The 19,510-nt window shown below is 36.8% G+C and overlaps 1 protein-coding gene across 5 annotated transcripts in view; it reads left to right on the top strand.

The window, feature by feature from the left end:
* Positions 1–19,510, top strand: part of Zfyve9 (zinc finger FYVE-type containing 9) — a 218,125-nt gene that overhangs the window by 131,747 nt on the left and 66,868 nt on the right. The gene's annotated exons all lie outside the window — the stretch shown is intronic.

Below are 19,510 nucleotides of genomic sequence, written 5' to 3'. Positions count from 1 at the left end.
TGTAGTGGCACACACCTGTAATTCTAGCATTTGACAGGCAGGAGGATTATGAGTTCCATGCCAGCCTGGGCTACATCATGAGATCCTGTCTTAAATAAACAACAACAAAAAGATAGGTGAGGAACAAGGGTTGGAGTGGGCAGTAAGGGTAGCTAGAATATAAAAGTATTTTCATATATTATTTAATAATATTTTTAAATATATTAAAATCATAAATTATTTAGACTTTCTTAATGTAGTAATCCCTTGTTGGTCTATGCCAAAGACATTATCTAAAACATAAAGTGTTTATTTGCAGCATTACCTAAATTTAACACAAAAATTTAGAAGCAACTTAAATAACTAGCTATAAGTGAAAAGTTTAATCACGTTATACTTACTAGATGTGTACATCTTTTTTAGAACTTTAAAAAAGTTTTTTAGCCATTAAAAGTAGTATTTATAAAATAATGTAACAATATAGAAATGCTTTTGAAATAAGTACAAAGGCAGAATGTAAAATAGTAATGTGCTTGTAGTTTATTCATAAAATATTACGCATTATACTATAATTAGTCTCTGTGATGATTGAGTTGTAATCCTCCATAAGAGTAAAATGATATCCTCCATAAAAGATAAAGTCTAGTCAGCTAAAAATCGACCACATGATATCTGTGAAATACATTTTTCAGTTCACTGTTATCAATACCAAAATGTGTAGGAAATATTCATTTGAAGTCATCCAGATCCTCCAGGCTGTATCATACTCTGAAGCTAAATTTGGTTCCAGAAATTACCTGAGACTTTTACTTTTCTCCTCAATTTAAATCTATTCACATGTAAAAACCTCTAAGTAGAGAAACGGCTTTGGAAGTACAGGTAGTTACATTTTCATGTGGGTTTTGAGGGGGAGACAGGAACTAGACATTGGGAGGAGATTCATGCTTATTCTTTTTCATTTTGTCTTTTTCTTTTTTGGTGCTGGGATCGAACCCAGGGCCTCGCGCATGCTAGGCAAGCACTGTACCACCGAGCTACATCCCAGCCCTTCATGCTTATTCTTTATTCTTCAGGGAATGAAAGAATTTAAGATAAATGACAATTTGATTTGTATTTTAGAGAGATGACTATAGAAGCAAGAAAAAAATGTGTCATTCCATGAGTCTGGTGGTAGCTAAGCAAATGTGGTGTATTTGTGTGTGCAAGAATACTGCTGAATAAGGATGGGGGCATGGCTCAAGTGGTAGAGTGCCTGCCTATCAAGTTCAATGTCTATTACCTATGGGGGGGGGAAATACTTTTCAATAATGATAATGGATGAATCTCACAGACATACGCTGACAGGCACAAAAAGAACATTGGATGCTTCAATTTATATGAGTCTGTGGAACAAGCAAAGTGAATATGTGGTGATAGAAATCAGATCAGTGTTTACTCAAAGTAAGGTAGGGATTCAGGGACTGGAATTGACCACAGAGGGGTTCAGGGAACTTTCTAGGATATCTAATTGGGGTAGTGGTTACATTAGTGTCAACATTTGTTAAAATTCATGGAACTATATACTTCAAATCTGTGAATTTTATTACATATATAAATTATACGTCAAAGTTGATTTTTAAAAAAGCTATTGTGGGGTTGGGAGTGTGGTTCATATGGTAGAACACTTAACTAGCAAACACAGGCCCTGAGTTCAAACCCCAGTACCACCAAAAAATTTTTAAAAGAAAGAAAACGAAAATTAGGCTGGGCATTGGTGGCTCATGCCTGTAATCCTAGCTACTCAGCAGGCAGAGATCAGGAAGATCAAAGCCAGCCTAGGCAAATAGTTCCATGAGACCCTATCTCAAAGAAACCTTTCACAAAAAATGACTGGTGGAGTAGCTCAGGTATAGGCCCTGAGTTCAAGCCCCAGTAACACAAAATAAGTAAGTAAATAAATAAAAAGTAAAAAAACTATTGCAGGAATTCAGCAAGAAATTAAAAAATTACAAGACTTAAAGTGTAACAGTACTAAGAATAAAGAGTTGGAGAGGGATCAAAAACAGTGATGTCTCAGTTCGATAGGATTTAGTAACTAATTGAGTATGAGAGGTTAGAGGGGATGTGTAAAGGTTAGCTTCACATTTCTGACTTTGGCACCTGAGTAAGTTGTCTTATTCATTAAGATAGTGAATAGAAAAGGAGCAGATTTGACAGAGGAGAAAGAGATGAGTTCTTGGTTCCACCTGTTGAATTTGAACTAATGATAACAGATGGAATATGTTATAAATGGTAGATGAATATATGGACAGGGATCTCAGAATACAGATCTGGGTTAAAAATACAAATTTGGGAAACAGCTTTCATATGGTAGTTGAAATTCTTGTGAAGGGATAGGTCAGTGTGAAGAGACTGTGGATATAATCTGCAAGAAAATGGTGTGATTCAGTTCATGAATCATTAAAATACATGTTTTATACAAATGGTTATACATTTTAAGTTTTTATTGAGACTCATTATTTGTACAACTTTATGAGTTGCAGTACAGTAATTTGATGATAAGGAATGTGTAATGATAAAGTCAAGGAAGTAAGTTCTTCCATCTATGCAAATGTTAATCATTGTTGAGAACTTTTATATTTGTCCTTTTTAGTTATATTGAAATATAGTATAGATTCTTACAACTGAGTTACCCCATTGTGCATTAGAAAACCAGAACCATGAGCCAAGCATGGTGGCCCACACCTGCAATCCCACTTATTTGGGAGGATTGCAGTTTGAGGCCAGCTTGGGCAAAAAGTTCATGAGACCCTCATCTCAGCAAACAACCTAGGCCTGCTGGTTCATAGGAGAGGCCAGCTCCCCTTAAAAAATATAAGACCCTATCTGAAAAATGACTAAAACAAATAAGGACTGGGAATACAGCTCAAATGGTTAGAGCAGCACCTGCCTACCAAGTGAGAGGACCTGAGTTCAAATCCCAGTACTACCAAGGCATGGGGGGAACCCAGAACTAATTCCTCTAACTGGCACCAAACCTACAATTGTGCTACCTCTGCCTCTGCAGTAGATGGGATTACAGGCATGTGACCACCATGCCCAGCTTCTGCCATTCATGTTTTATTAAAAATCCTATTTTAGGGCTGGAGGCATAGCTCAAGTAGTAGAGTGCCAGCCTAGCAAGTGTGAAACCTGAGTAGTACCTCAAAAAAAAAATCCTATTTTTAAATAATCAAAGTAGTAGCTTGATATATTTTACTATATGTTTATAAGAGGAAACATTTAGATGTTCTAAACTGATCCTAATTCATTAACTTTCTCCTCTGTGTAGCAGATTGTGTGGAACTGACAAATTGTATCAAATTTTTCCTGAGTGTGAAAGCCTTCACTACTCTATCACTAATTTAGTGTTTACTCTCAGAATACTCAAAAGCCCTTGATTAAGCTTTCTTCTTAATTTTCTATCAGTTAAAAATATAAATTATATATTCAGTAACATATATATAAATATATGCCTGATTCCTTTATTTAGTATATGTATACTTTTTGTCATATAGCTGATATAATAAGATGAAAATTATAATTTGTGAGAGGTAACATTCTGAGAGTTTTAGAATGCCTTCTCCATGGGAGATTCTAGATTCTATATTGTACCTTCCATTTCCCCTCCTTCCCTAAGTGTTTTGCTCCTTTTTTTAATACATGAACATTCAGATTTGAATGAAATGGGACTCATACCTATCAGATTTTTTTTTTTTTGCAGTTAACTTCTGGTTGTTTCCACCTCTTACTCAAAATACTTTTTCCCTTTGTTTTGTATTTCCTTTGGAATAAATTCTACACTGTAGCATTCAGTTCTCTATATGATCCAAACCTATATTTACAGTCTCATTTTCCACTAGTAATCTCATACTTACATTGTAGCCACATTAAACATTTCTTGGTTCATTATTAATTCTGTGATTTCTTACTTCATTACCTATGGTTATGATGTTCTCTCATCCCCAGCTGAATCCTGTCTGTTCTCTAAAGTCTTAAAGAGCACTTGTCCCTGAATCCTTTCCTAATGGTTCTCCAAGAAACTAGTAATTTCTTCTTCTAAATTCCTTTAATACTTCAGTAAAAATTACTTGATATTGCTAGGTTTGAATTTCCTCTCAAGAACTCATGTTGAAATTTAATTGCCATTGTAATAGTATAAAGAGGTAGAACCTTTAAGAGGTGATTACCCCATGAGGACTCTACCCTCACAGGTGGGATTGGTGCCTTTACAAAAGCATGAGTTTAGCCCCCTCTTGTCCTCTCTGGTTCTTTCACCCAGAGTGATGTAGCAGGAAGGTCCTTACCAGATGCTGGCTCATCATTCTGGGACTTTCCAGCCTCTATAACAATGAGCATTTCTGTTCATTATAAATCACCCAGTGTATGGTATTTTGTTATAACAGAACAAAATGGACTAAAACAAGTATATACAAAAGAATATGTAGATTTATTAAGTGATAAAGCATAATAACAAAAAATTAAAATTAAAATTACCAATCCATTAAAGTTCTCACTGTTTACTTACTGCTTACATCCTCCTTCCAAACTTCTCATTCTCAAATCCTCGGGTAATCACCATCTTCAATCTCATGTTATATACTTTTTTGGTCTGCTTTATAATTTTAAGGCATCTTCAATGATTATATCATATTAATTTGAATGTTTTAAAACTATATACAAATGATGTCATGCTGTGTACATATCTTAATGTGATTTCCTTTTTTACAGTACCTTATATTTTTGAGATTCATTCATATCTCTAGTAACTCTAGTTCATTCATTTTTAGGCTACTGTTTTATATTCATTATATAAATATGCTATACTTTATTCTCTTCTGATGAATAGTTTGCTGCTCTTAGAACTTTTTTCCCTGACTGGCCTTGAACTGCAATCTTCCTATCTTTACCTCTCAATAGTTGAGGTTACAGATGTAAGCCACTGTGCCAGGCAATTTTTGCCATTCTTGTAAGTATAAAATGGAATGTACTTTTGATTTGAATTTCACTGATTATTCATAAGGTTGAGCATGTGTTCATATAGTTATTGGCCAGGTATACTTTGTTCTTGTGAAATCTAGTTGTATCTTTCACTCATGTTTTTATTATATTAGTATTCTTTTGGGGATTTCCTTAAATTTTTTAACATATACATACTTGACTGTGACCTTTTTCTAACAGAGTTAGGTCTGTATGTATTAGTTTTCTTGTGGGTTTGTTGTTTTGTTTTGGGTTTCTGTTTGTTAGCCTAGGCTAGCCCCAAACTCCTTAGCCCAACTGATCTTTCTGCCTCAGTCTCCCAAGTAGCAGTCACTACAGGTACACACCACCTTGCCTGACTTATATCAGTTTTCTATTGCTGTATTTTTAAGCTACAAATTTAGTGGTTTAAATAACACAGATTTATTATCTCATAATTTCCACAGATTAGGAGTCCAGGTATAGTTTAATTGAATCTTCTGCTTCGGGTACCTCATGGTTGCAATCAGAATATTAGCTGTACTTCAGTTGTCATTTGAAGATTGGGGTCCTTTTCCAAACTTATTTAGGTTTTTAACACAATTCATTTCCCTCTAGTTCACCATTTTCTTGCTAGCAATTGATAGAGGTCCACTCTTGGCCCTTAGAGGCTTCTTGTAGTTCCTTGCCTTTGTGACTCAGTAGATAGCTTATAGCATGGATGTTTGCATTCTTCCAGGGCAGCAAAAATATCTCTTTGCTTTGAATTTCCCTGTATACTTTGATTTAAGAAGCTTATGTCAGGCCCACTCTGATAATCTGCCTTTTGATTAACTCAAAATAAGTTGATGAGTAATTTATATATGAGAATGATATCCATTATATTTCTTGGTAATTCCCCTACTCCAGAGAGCAGAATTAAACAAGGTATGGACACCAAGAGGCAAAGAGAATTTTGCCTACCACATAATATTTCCATCCTTCTCCCAAATATGACACACTTAAGGGTATTTACTATTTAATACATTTACCAATCTTACTATTGTTATCTATAGTTGGTTTTACCTTTTGTAAAAGAAAATGTTTTTATTTTCAATTAACAACTCCATTTTAATGTCAATATAAAAATCAAGGTAGGAGAGATAAGACTAAAGACACATATCTACAAATCTGAAATGTCTGGCATGTAACTACAAGGAAAGGTGGATGGCTTAGAAAGGTAGGAGAGGACACAAGCAAAGAAGAGAGACCAAAGGACACCTTAGATCTACCAAAGAAACAAAGGAAAACCTTGCTAGGGAGGAGTCCAGAGCTACCCCCTTCCTCTGCATAATCTAGAGAAGACTGCAAATTTTGGGAATTTTGTTAACTGCATGTGGCACATCCTGATTGGAAGTACTTCCCTGGGTACTTCAGTCAAGAGTATTAGCAGTGCAGTGAAACATGGAGCCACCACTCTGCCCCCTTGAACTGCTACTGTGAGAAGGAGTTGCCCTGCCTCCAGAGTTGCTGCTTAGTCATTAGATGAGCCCCACCTCCCTGCAATTAATGCTGTATGACAAGATCTTCCTTCCCCCTTTCCTCCACTTTTATCTGCCTCTGTGTGCCTGGAGCCACACCTAATACTTCAGGCCTTGAGCTTTAGCTTTACTCAGTCTGTACCCAGACAGAAATCACAAGGTACCCACACCCAGAGGGCAACCAGGAACAAACACATCAGGAGAGCCACACACAGAATTCTGAGGGCCAGAGATTGGAGGAAAACATCTGCCCTGATGGAGCCTGGCTGGTATAACACCCTCCTTCTCAGCAAGGAAGACATACTGATTTTTTTCCTTCTTTCTATTTTTTTTTCTCTCCCTGGCTGTATTATATTCTCTCTAATGACTGTATTATGTTCTCACACACTATTGTATCTTATACCTTCCTTCCATATATACTTCGCCCCTTTTTTCCTATCTTCCTTCTTTATTCCTTCCCCATTCTTTTGGAGCTTCTTAATTTTGAACACCCATATGTTTAATTTTTTTTTTTTTTTTTTTTTTGGTGGTGATACTGGGGTTTGAGCTCAGGACTTCATGCTTGCTAAGCAGGCACTCTACCACTTGTGCTATGCTTCTAGCCCTTTCTGCTCTTCTTACTTTGGAGGTAGGGTCTTGCTTTTTGCTCAGGCCAGTCGAGACCACAAACCTATTTTATATGTCCCACCATAGCTGGGATGACAGGTGTGTTCTATCACACCCAGTTTTTTTTTTTCCCATTGAGATGGGATCTCATGAAATTTTTTTTGTCTGGGCTAGTCTGGAACTACATTTCTCCCAATCTCAGTCTTCTGTGTAGCTGGGATGACAGACAAATACCACCACACCCAGGTATTGATTTGAGATGGGGTCTCATCAACTTTTTGCCTGATCTGAACCGGGATCTTCCTCGTCTCAGCTTGCAGGTAACTACAATTATAGGCATGAGCCATTGACACCCAGCTATCTTTAATAATTTTTAAATCCCTAGTTTATCCTGTATGACCCCTAGTTTCTTTGTTTTATAACAATTTTGGGGTGTAGTTGATGTTTCCAATTATAGGGGTTTTTTTTGTGTGCTTTTTTTACTACATTTAAATATCTGGTTTAGTTTTGAATTGGGGATTTCACTATTGCTGCTTCTTTCTCTTCTGAGTGGTAGTAAGAGATACCCAACTTAATGGATGCATATATTGCAATGTAGAAACACAAATAATATGAAAAACTAAGGCAATATGATTCCTCCAAAAGTTTATAACACCTCAGTAACTAAATCCAAATATACCAAAATGGCTGAAATGCCAAAGAATTACAAACTTTACTTTAAAAAATTACCAATAACCTCAGAGGATTAAAACTAGCAGATAAATGAAGTAAAGAAATCAAGAGCCAGTCAAAAAAGTCAGCAACATGGACAAGAAATTTATCAAGGAAATTGAGGTTCTGAAAAACAAATGAAAATGTTACAAAAGAAAGGCCCAAAGGAAGCATTATAGGTAGACTAGAACAAGCAAAAGAAAGAGCATCAGGGATTAAAGATAAAATGGAGAAAATATTACACTCAGCAGCAAAAAATAAAAAGCATGACCACTACCTTCAGGATCTCTGGGATACAATCAAGAGATGAAACCTAAGAATCTATGGGGTGGAGGAAGGGGCTAAGATACCAACTAAAGGCATTAAAAAACCTGTCCGATTAAATTACAGAAATTTCCCAAATCTTAGGAAAGGTATGGATACTCCAGTGTAGGAGACACTTAGAATCCCAAATAGACATAACCATAAAAAAACTCATAATCACAATATGCTAAAAGTAGAGAACAAAGAAAGAACAATGAAAGTGGCACAGGAGAAACAAACATATATATAAAGGTAAATACATCAGAATTACTTCAGACCTCTCAGCAGAGATCTTTTTTTTTTTTTCATTTTTCTTTTATTATTCATATGTGCATACAAGGCTTGGTTCATTTCTCCCCCGTGCCCCCACCCCCTCCCTTACCACCCACTCCGCCCCCTCCTTCTCCCCCCCCCTCAATACCCAGCAGAAACTATTTTGCCCTTATTTCTAATTTTGTTGTAGAGAGAGTATAAGCAATAATAGGAAGGAACAAGGGTTTTGCTGGTTGAGATAAGGATAGCTATACAGGGCATTGACTCACATTGATTTCCTGTGCGTGGGTGTTACCTTCTAGGTTAATTCTTTTTGATGTAACCTTTTCTCTAGTACCTGTTCCCCTTTTCCTATTGGCCTCAGTTGCTTTAAGGTATCTGCTTTAGTTTCTCTGCGTTAAGGGCAACAAATGCTAGCTAGTTTTTTAGGTGTCTTAGCTATCCTCACCCCTCCCTTGTGTGCTCTCGCTTTTATCATGTGCTCATAGTCCAATCCCCTTGTTGTGTTTGCCCTTGATCTAATGTCCACATATGAGGGAGAACATACGATTTTTGGTCTTTTGAGCCAGGCTAACCTCACTCAGAATGATGTTCTCCAATTCCATCCATTTACCAGCGAATGATAACATTTCGTTCTTCTTCATGGCTGCATAAAATTCCATTGTGTATAGATACCACATTTTCTTAATCCATTCGTCAGTGGTGGGACATCTTGGCTGTTTCCATAACTTGGCTATTGTGAATAGTGCCGCAATAAACATGGATGTGCAGGTGCCTCTGGAGTAACAGTCTTTTGGGTATATCCCCAAGAGTGGTATTGCTGGATCAAATGGTAGATCGATGTCCAGCTTTTTAAGTAGCCTCCAAATTTTTTTCCAGAGTGGTTGTACTAGTCTACATTCCCACCAACAGTGTGAGGGTTCCTTTTTCCCCTGCATCCTCGCCAACACCTGTTGTTGGTGGTGTTGCTGATGATGGCTATTCTAACAGGGGTGAGGTGGAATCTTAGCGTAGTTTTAATTTGCATTTCCTTTATTTCAGCAGAGATCTTAAAAGGCAGGAAAGCATGGAAAATATATTTCAGGCTCTGAAAGAACATAACTTCCAACCAAAAGTCGCATATCTAGCAAAGATATCCTTCAAATTTGATGGAGATATAAAGATCTTCCAAGATAAGCATAAGCTAAAGCAGTTATGCCCACCAAGCTCGTACTGCAGAAGATACTTAAAGGAGTAGCATAAACAAAAGAGGAAGAAAGACAGTCACAATCACAAGATCTCAGGAAATAATAAAAGGAATAGATGAACACAGGAGAATTAGAAAAGAATCAAACAAGCAACATCCTAAAATGAATAAGGGTGGAAAATAAAGAATGCACAGTACTCAGATTAACCTGGAAAAAACCCAGCAGAATCACAGGAAATAGTAAACACCTCTCAATCATAATCCTAAATGTTAGTGGTCTTAATGCTGCAATCAAAAGACATAGACTTGATGATTGGATTATAAACTGGCAAAGACACACTGACTGTGAAAGGATGGAAAATGATACACCAAAAAGGAGTAGTATACTCATATCTAACAAAGTAGATTTCAAGCCAAGATTAGTTAGGCTCTGAGTTCAAACCTCAGTACTGCAAAAAATGACATTGAGATTCCATCTCATCCTATTAGAGTGGGTATCATCAAGAAAACAATAAATGCTACTGAAGATAGGCAGTAAAGGAACCCTTGTACACTGTTTGGGAATGTAGACTAGTGTAGTCACTATGGAAATCAGTATGGAGGTTCCTCAAAAAACTGAAAATAGAGCTACTGTTTGCTCCTGCAAACAGTATATATTCTTGAGCATATATACAAAGGAAGCTACATGTATATAATATAGTAAATTATATACATCATCATTAGATGTTGAGCACCTATGCTTATACCAAAGCTTGGCCATTATGAAAAGTGCTACAGTAAACATGGTTGTACATATATATATGCAAAAGAAATTTTAGGTATATAATAGGTATGTAACATATATACATATATTATATGTCATTTATGTTATATGTTGTACATATATATGCAAAGGAAATTATATGTATATAATATATATATATATATATATATATATATATATACAAAGAAGAATGTAATTTCCTTTCTATCTATCTGTCTATGCACAACCATGCTTATCGCAGCATTCCTTATAATAGCCAAGCTATGGTATCAGCATAGGTGCTCATTATACAATGAATACATAAAGAAAAAGTATTCATCTCACTCAAATGTGAGATCTAAAAGTGTCAATCTCATGGAAGTTGAGAGTAGAGCAGGGATTACTAGAGGCCGGGGAGGATAAGGTGGAGAGAAGGATGGGGAAAGTTAGTCAATGGGTACTAAGTTATAGTTAGGAGAAATAAGTTCTGGTTTTCTATTGCACAGTACAGTGACTATAGATAATAATAATATACTGTATATTCTTAAAAAGCTAAAAGAAAGTATTTTGAATCACTTTGCCACACAGAAATGGTAAATGTTTGAGGCAATAGGTATACTTACCCTAATATGAACACTGCACAATGTAAATATGTATTAAAACATCACATGGTACACAAAAAAATGCAAGACTTTATGCAAATAAATAATGGTGCAGGAAGTAAATTTAAGTATGTTATATTTGACATATTGTAAGAACTTTTGTACATGCCTCAATGTACCTCCACCCAGCACAGCAATAAAAAAATTAAAAATTAAGTAAAAATAATAAAAAATCAAAGGACTAATATGTATATATACACATGCACATATATATATAATAAAACTTTAGTGCCAAAAAAAGAAAACGTGGTGTATATACAAACTGCAGTATTATTCAGCCATAACGGAGACTAAAATTATGTCATTTGTGAGAAAATAGATGGAACTGGAGATCGTCAAGTTAAGTGAAAGAAGCCAGGCTTAGCCTGGTGCCAGTGGCTCACACTTGTAACCCTAGCTACTCAGGAGGCAGAGTTCAGGAGGACTGCAGTTTGACGTCATCCCTGGGCAAATAGTTCACAAGACCCCATCTCAAAAAGCCCATCACAAAAAAGGGCTGACAGAATGGCTCAAGTGGTAAGAGCACTTGCCTAGCAAGCATCAGACCCTGAGTTCAAACTCTGGTGTGACAAAAAAAAAAAAAGCCAGGCTTAGAAACACAAATGTCACATGTTTTCTCTCATATGCAGAATCTAGATTTTGTAAAGAGAAGGACATGAACATAAATGGGTGACTATAAGAGCGAACTAGCAGGAGATGGTAGGGGGAAACAAAGGGTAAGGGAATGAAGAATACAATCAAAGTACATTATCTGTATGTATGAAAAGGTCATAATGAAAGCCAAATAAAAATTTTGTAATAAAGTTAAAGAGGAGGGATAGAAGGGGAGGATAAGAAAAAATAATAGTGATGGTGAATATGGTTGGAGTACATTATATACATATATGGAACTACCCAGAGAAACCCCTCACTTTCTAAACTGAAATATGCTAGTAAAAATTAAAACATAGGCCTGGGGTATAGCTCAAGTGGTCGATGAGACCCTGAATTCGGTCCCCAGTACCACAAAAATGAAGGTAAATGTTCAGTCTAATCAAAATTAATCATTATATTTGTCATCATTTTTCTCCACATCTGTTATTTTCAGTATTATGTGTTTCCATCTGGACTTGCTTTTCTTGCTCGTTTTATTAGCTATCATATTAAAAGTCTATGGGTGACAAACTCCCATTGTCTTTCAATGCCTGATTTTTTTTTTATTGATACTGTGGTGGGAATTGAACATAGAGTCTCATGCACGATAAGACAAGTGCTCTAACACTGAACTATGTTCTCAGCCCTGAATTTTTTGAATTTTACCACCACTCTTGAATAATTAGTTGCTTATAAAATTCTAAGTTAGCAGAGTTTCCTTATCCCCTCATCTTTCCCTTCTCTGTCATTCCTTCATTTCTTCCTTCTACCTCACTTAGCAAGTACTTTGATGATATTATTCCATTTTCTTCAGGCGTCTGTTACAGTCTAATTGTTTCAGTTTTTATTTTTTCTTTTAGGACTGGAAATCAAATGAAGGCCCTTGTGCATGCTAAGCACCTGCTCACTCTACCACTGAACTAAATACCTAGCCTGTGTTTTCAGTTTAGTAAAAAGTTTTGTCTTTTTTAAGATTTCATCTTTATCCTTTATTTTATTCTGCTCCATTGATTTAAGTACTCTAGGTTTTTAAAATTAAATTTACTGATGTATAATTTATATCAAAGTAAAATTTACCTTTTCAAATATGTAGTTCATCAAAACTAAGCCTATGTGACTATGCAGGCCCATAACCACCACCAAATTCAAGAAACCTGCACAATATGACCATCATCTCTAAACCCTGCCCATGCCTCCTTGCATTCAATATGTTCCTCTCCTCTGTGTTCTTGGAAACTTTTGACCAATTCTCTGTCTCTGTAGTTATGTGTTTTTTTAGAAGATGATAAAAGTAAATCACAGTTCCCTGTTGACCTATTTCACTTAGCATAATGCTTTGGAAATTCATCCATATGGTTACATGTATCAGTAGTTTGCTACTTTTATTACTGTGTGAATGGATGTACCAAGTATCATTTATCCATTCACATGCAATATATGAGATATGAAGTGTACAAAATATCTAACTTGTTCCAGATCCTTGCCAGTACTTTTTTTTCTTTTCTAATAGATATGTAGTGCTATCTCTTTGTGGTTTTAATTTGCATTTATCTACCTGTTAATGAGATTGAGAATCTTTGCATTTCTTTATTTGCTATCTTCTATTGGTCAGCTCTCAATAATTATAATAAAATACCTGACATAGTCCACTTATGAAGAAAAAGAGGTTCATTTAGCTTGCAGTTCTGGATGTTCAAGAGCATGGGCCCTGAATGGCCTCAGTTTTAGTGAGGGCTTCATGGTAGATAGTAGATGTCAGTTGCAGGAGCAAATGTCACAGCAAAAGGTCATATCTCAAGCCAGAAAGCAGAGAAAGCTAAGTGGGGCCAGACTTGCTCATTTTATAACAACCTCTTAGAAAGCTACTTTTATCCCTTCCAAGGACAGGGTCCCCAGTGACTTCCCACTAGGCCCTACCTCTTAAAGTTTCCACACCATCTCCCAATACTGCCACCTTAAGAACCAAGTTCCCAATACATGGACCCTTTGTGACGCCCAAAGTATATCCAAACTATGGCACCATCTATGTCTCTTTTTTTGCCCAAGTAAAAATTGAACCTTCAGTATTTCATGAATTTTGAATACAAATCCTATATCTGAGGATGTGTTTTGCAGATTCCAGTTCATGGCTCATCTTTTAATTTTTTTTACCTGTCTTTCAAAGAGTAGAATGCTAAGTTTTAATGAAGTCCAATTTACTAATCTGTCTTTTATATTTTATACTTTTATTTTCTCAAAAAATCTTTCCCTTATCTAAAATCACAAGAATTTTTTCTGCACTGTGTTCTAGATCTCTGGTCCATTTTGAATTTATTTTTGTACAGTAAGGTACAAAAAGAATATTACTTTGAATTGATTTACATTTACATGGGCATTATAAGATTTACGCTTACTGATTTTTAGCTTTTTGACTAAACTTTGGAACAAAACAAGAAAGTAGTTATAAACATAGAATGTATATATTCTTAATCTTGCAAGTTAAATCCTTTTTACTGTTGAATACTATTTTTATTCCCTCTTAATTATTTGCAATTGTACATTAGCAAGGCATGTTTATCTTAATTTAGCTATTCTTGAGGCATCCTAGATTTAATCCTTGGGAAAACACACTTCCATAGTGGCATAGTGATAGAAATACTCACTTACCGAAGTTGCCTTATACCTTTCAGTGGGCTTCCCACTGTAGTTAGAATGAACTCCAGACTCCTTCCTTTGACCCATGAGGTTTTATGGGATCTAGCCCCTAATGATGTCTGACCTTACCTCTTACTACTCTTTAGTTTGCTTTAGCTGCACTGATCATCTTTGTGAACTTTGAACCCATCAAACTAGTTTCCAGTTCATGGCTTCTGCATTTATTCTCATGAGCTGTAATGCTGTTTCAGATCTCAGGCAACTGGTTTCTCCTCTTTTTGTCTGCTCCCAAATGTTTTCTGCTCAAAAATTTCCCCTAATCGTCTTGTCTATAGAAGTCTCATCTGCCCTACCCCCATCATTCTGTCAAATTACCTTGTTTTATTTTATTCAAAACATTTGTCTCTAACTTTACTTAGTGAAATTATCTGTTTGTTGTGTCCTCTCATGGAATATAAGCTCTATGAGGATTTTTGTCTGGCTCAACTCTGTATACCTGTGGCAGGAAAGCAGGGAGGGGGAAAGGAGATAATGAGAGATGAAGAGTGTAACAGTGAAACAGGAAAAAACAGATCTGAGGAACGTCACCTACGGTGAGACCAGAGAAGGGTAACCTCACCCCATAGGTTAAAATGGCCAATGAAATAGTATGTGACCATGTATGGAACAAGCTGTACTCCCCATTTCTGTAACCCATTCTAAATGGTATATAAAGAGAGCCCCCTTTGCTCTTGGGGATCAGCCTTTGGATACAGATCCTCTGAGTCCCTGCTGGTCTGCTTAATAAACTTGCTTTCTGAAAGCTTTGGTGCCCTGTCTCTCTGTCTGAGCCATCCTACAACATTTCTGGGGGCTCTCCCAGGATTTAGATGGTGGTATTTTCACCTCCTCGTTGCTGACGTGTCCCCGGCCTGCTGGGAGAGCCGCACCTGCCAGGCGCTACCTGACATGTTGATCTGATGGGAGGGAACCTCCCTCCTGGTGAACTGAGGAGGCAATTTTCAGTAGCACAAAGGAACCCAAAAAGGCTTGGGAACCAACCTGGGAGCCCTGCTCATCAGACTTGTAAGAACACGGGTTCGAATTTAGGCCTGCCTTAGGAGGCCTAAACCTAAGGGGAGTCTGATCAACTCCCAGCAGAAACATCCGAGTAACCCCCTTTTGGGGTGAAACCATGTCTCTCAGGTTCAGGGAGTGGGGTGGAAGTACCATGCTGTGTGAGAGTATGTGAAAGTGCAAGCCTGAGACCTGGCCCAGTTATGAAGCCAGTGTGGAGTCCTAATACATGGGTCTGTGGCGAGCTCATATGGTCTAGGGTGAGCCTTAACAGGGCCTCCCACTCAGGGTTTATACAGACTCACTAAAGCTAACAGATGCCTAAATCCCCATGAAGCAGATGGAGACAGATTAAATGAGTAGTGTTATTTGTTTTCCCTTGTGTGCCAGAAAGGATGACCCCTTACCTCCTCTCCACAACCCTCATCCCTTCTGTTTTTGTCTTTGTCTTGACATCTGGTAACAGGAGGAATGGGAGGAGGAGGTCAGAGTAAAAACAACCCCCTGGGGTGTAGGCTTAAGAACTTGAAAAAGGAATAGAGATCATGGAGCCAAGATGACTCCTGGCAAGCTTAGGACCTTCTGTGAAATAGACTGGCCTGATTTGGTGTAGGATGGCCCTCAGGGGTCATTAGATAAGGTCATAGTCAATAGAGTTTTTGAAGTGTTTGTAGGGGATCCTGGACACCCAGATCAGTTTCCTTATATTGATTGCTGGCAGGACGCAGTCCTCAGTTGGCCCACATGGCTAAAGCCCTATGTTGGACACTGCTGGCACAGGGAAAGGACCACCAACCCGGCTGGCACCCCAGCCTGCTGCTGTGGGTAAATAAAAATAATGTGCTTATTATTTCTGACTTCTTGTTCGCACCGGGACTTGGGAGACATAGAAAACCACTATTTAGGTTGACTTAAGAGTGCTGCTGATGTCTAGTTCTCTGATCTCCAGAGAAAGTAAGGAATGGCATAGATCACTTAAGCAGATCCTTAGGAAATTTCTATAAGTTTTAGTCTTTTAAATACCAGTTTTCATTTTACCAACATCTTACTTTATTTTTTATCTTTTGGTAGTACCCATGAGTTTTTTGTTTTTTTTTAAACTCAGGGACTTGCCACTTGCTTGTCAAGCACTTTACCACTTGACCCATACCACCAGCCCTTTTACCATCTCTTTATATTACCTCCTCTAACTCTGAATTATTCTTTATCTTGTATTTTCAATCTGAGGACTCCTGGGTTAACCCATGTGAACTCAGGGTTGATTGTTTTTTTCATTTGTATATGGATTTATCAAAAGGCAAAGTCACCTGAGGGTGATAGATTGCTTGCCTAGCACGTGCACAGCCCTGTGTTCCATCCTCAATAACACACACACACACACACACACACACACGCGCGCGCGCGCGCACACACACACACACACTATCTACTTGTCAGGCACGATATAACTATTTGTATGTGATTTCTAGATTGAATTCACCTTACTTGATTTTATTTTTATTAATGTCATATGATGCTAATAAAATGATAAGCTTTAAACAAAGTTGAGTTTGAGCTTTAATTATTTAAAGCCTAGTAGGTGCATTATCACTATTAATTTAGAAAAAAATGTAGTTACATTCTGAGTTCTTTGTTTGTTTGGTTGGTTTTGATGGTAGTGGGGGTTGAACTCAGGGCCTCATGCTTGCTAGGCAGACATTCTACCACTTGATCTGTAGTTGCACTTTTTTTTTTTTTTTTTTGCAGTGCTGGGGCTTGAACTCAGGGCCTTCACCTTGAGCCACTCCACCAACCCAATTTTTTGTGATAGGGTTTTTCAAGCTGGGGTCTTGCGAACTATTTGCACCGACTGGCTTCAAACCATGATCCTCCTGATCTCTGCCTCCTGAGTAGCTAGGATTACAGGTGTGAGCCACTGGCGCCCAGTCTAGTTACAATATTTTTAAACTATCATCTCTCATCTTGTGTAGACCAACCACCCATAAGTATTTTTAAGAAAAATTGCAGATAAATTAAGAAAGAAGGAAAATATATTCTTTAAGAAGTAGTCTTTCACACAAGTGATTGATAGAAAATTTATGAAAACTTGATAGTACTTAAAAACTTTTTCCAACAGTGAAGACTTTTTAAAGAAACATTTTTATAAGCATACAATAGTTGTACAGGGGTTTTCATTGTGCCATTTCCATACATGCTTGCAATGTAACTTGGTTAGGTTCCTCCCCATCATCATTCCCCCTAATCCCCCTACCCCCTACTTAAAATGGTGTCAACAAGTTTCAGTGTTCTGTCTACATACATATATATAAAGTACATCAACCATATTCACCCTCCTTTATTGATAGGGGTTTTTTAAAATGTTAGTCAAATGAGTGTCAGTCTGCCAAGTTTGGAGCCTCTAAGAAGGTATTTTTATTAGTAAATGTTTGATTAAGCAATGTCCCACTAATTATTTTATATTTTCATTGCATGCCATTATTTCTCATGTCCACAAACATTATGTTCCTTATAATCTTTAGTATTTCTGAGGCAAATTACTATTTAATCTGTGCAACAAGAAAAAATTCCCCAGCCAATAAGTTTCCAGAGCAAAGAGGTACCAGATTTGTGTTTTCATTGTCATCAATAATTTTTTTTTTTTTGCAATACTAGGGTTTGAACTCAGGGCTTCGAGCTTTTTAGGCAGATGTTCACTTGATTCATGTTCCCAGCCCAACAGTTTTTCTTCTTCAAAAAATTTTATTTATTAACATTATACTTGTGTCGGGGGTACATTGTGACATTCACAAAGTGCTTACAATATATCTAATTTACCCCTTTCCAACTTTTTCCTTTATCCTCCCTCCTTTACTTCTTAGAACAGTTTCAACCATCCCATTCAATTTTCATACATGAATACATAGTACTTCCACCATATTCACCCTCTTTCACCATTTCCTTATGCTCTCCTCCCTCCCACTGCTACCAACCTCTAGACAGGACCTGTTTTACCTTCCTGTCCTTCATTTTTTAAAAAAGACAGTTTTGTTTGGTTTTGGTGGTTATAAAGGAGTTTTGATTGATCCCCTCCATTATTCTCCTTTCTACCTTAGTCTCTATCTTATGGTTATTTCAACAGGTTTGAGTGTTTCATACTCATACTTGTGTAGAAAGTACATTCTCACCTCCTTTATGTTGTTCATTTACCCTCCTCCCATTCATACCCTCCCTTTAGCGTGACCTGTTTTACATCCTTGTCCTTCATTGTTTAGGTGTCTGTTTATTTTTCAGTGGAATTTTTGCCTTGGTATTTTACCTGGAAATGTATTGTGCTTAAATCAGTCTGACTCCCCTCCACTGCACTTCCTCACCCTCTCCACCCTATCCTGCATTGTTTCAGTTTTCAGTGTGTTTCCTTGTGTCTTGTTCTTATACAGATGTGATATACTTCATTATTATTCACTATCTTTCTTTCCTTCTATTCCTCTTCCCTTCATCTCTTCTACCAGTCCCACTTTTTGGTACATGTTCTGTATATATTTGTATGTATATATGATATTGCTTGTATTTGTATTTGTATTCCACATACAAGAGAGAACATGTGGCCTTTGGCTTTTTGAACCTAACTTCTCTTTAGACGATGTTCTCCACCTCCATCCATTTACCTGCAAATGATAAAATTTCATTTTTCTTTATGACTAAATAATATTCCACTGTATATAAATTACACATTTTCTTAATCCATTCATCAGTTGTGGGGGATCTTGGCTGTTTCCATAGCTTGAGTATTATGAATAATGCTTCAATAAGCCTGTGTATATAGGTGTCTTTATTGTAACCTGACTTACATTCCTTCAGGCATATGCCTAGGAGTGGTATTGCTGCATCATATGGTAATTCTATTTTTAGTTTCCCCAACCCTTTTCTTGTATTATTTTTCTGGTTAAAGAATGTGATCTTGGATGGAGTATAACTCAGTGGTAGAATACTTGCCTAATGTGTGGGAAGCTCCCAAGTTCTATATGCAATACAAAAAAAATTTATCTCATGGATCATATTTTTATTTTTCCAGTTAATAGTAAACTTTTGGTAAATTACATTTATCTGTATCCTTCTGTAAGCAAAGGAGCTATGATATTGCTGCTTTGCAAGGAAATTTTTCAACTGATAAAAAATTGTGGAATTTTTTTATGAAGAGGTAATTTAAAGACTAATACCTAACATTTATTAGGCATGTTAATTAACACAT

This window comes from Castor canadensis, chromosome 7 (genome assembly GCF_047511655.1).
Source record: "Castor canadensis chromosome 7, mCasCan1.hap1v2, whole genome shotgun sequence".
NCBI classification, from domain to species: domain Eukaryota; kingdom Metazoa; phylum Chordata; class Mammalia; order Rodentia; family Castoridae; genus Castor; species Castor canadensis.
The sequence above is the reverse complement of the archived record's forward strand: the minus strand, read 5'-3'. Positions and strand labels throughout refer to the sequence as shown.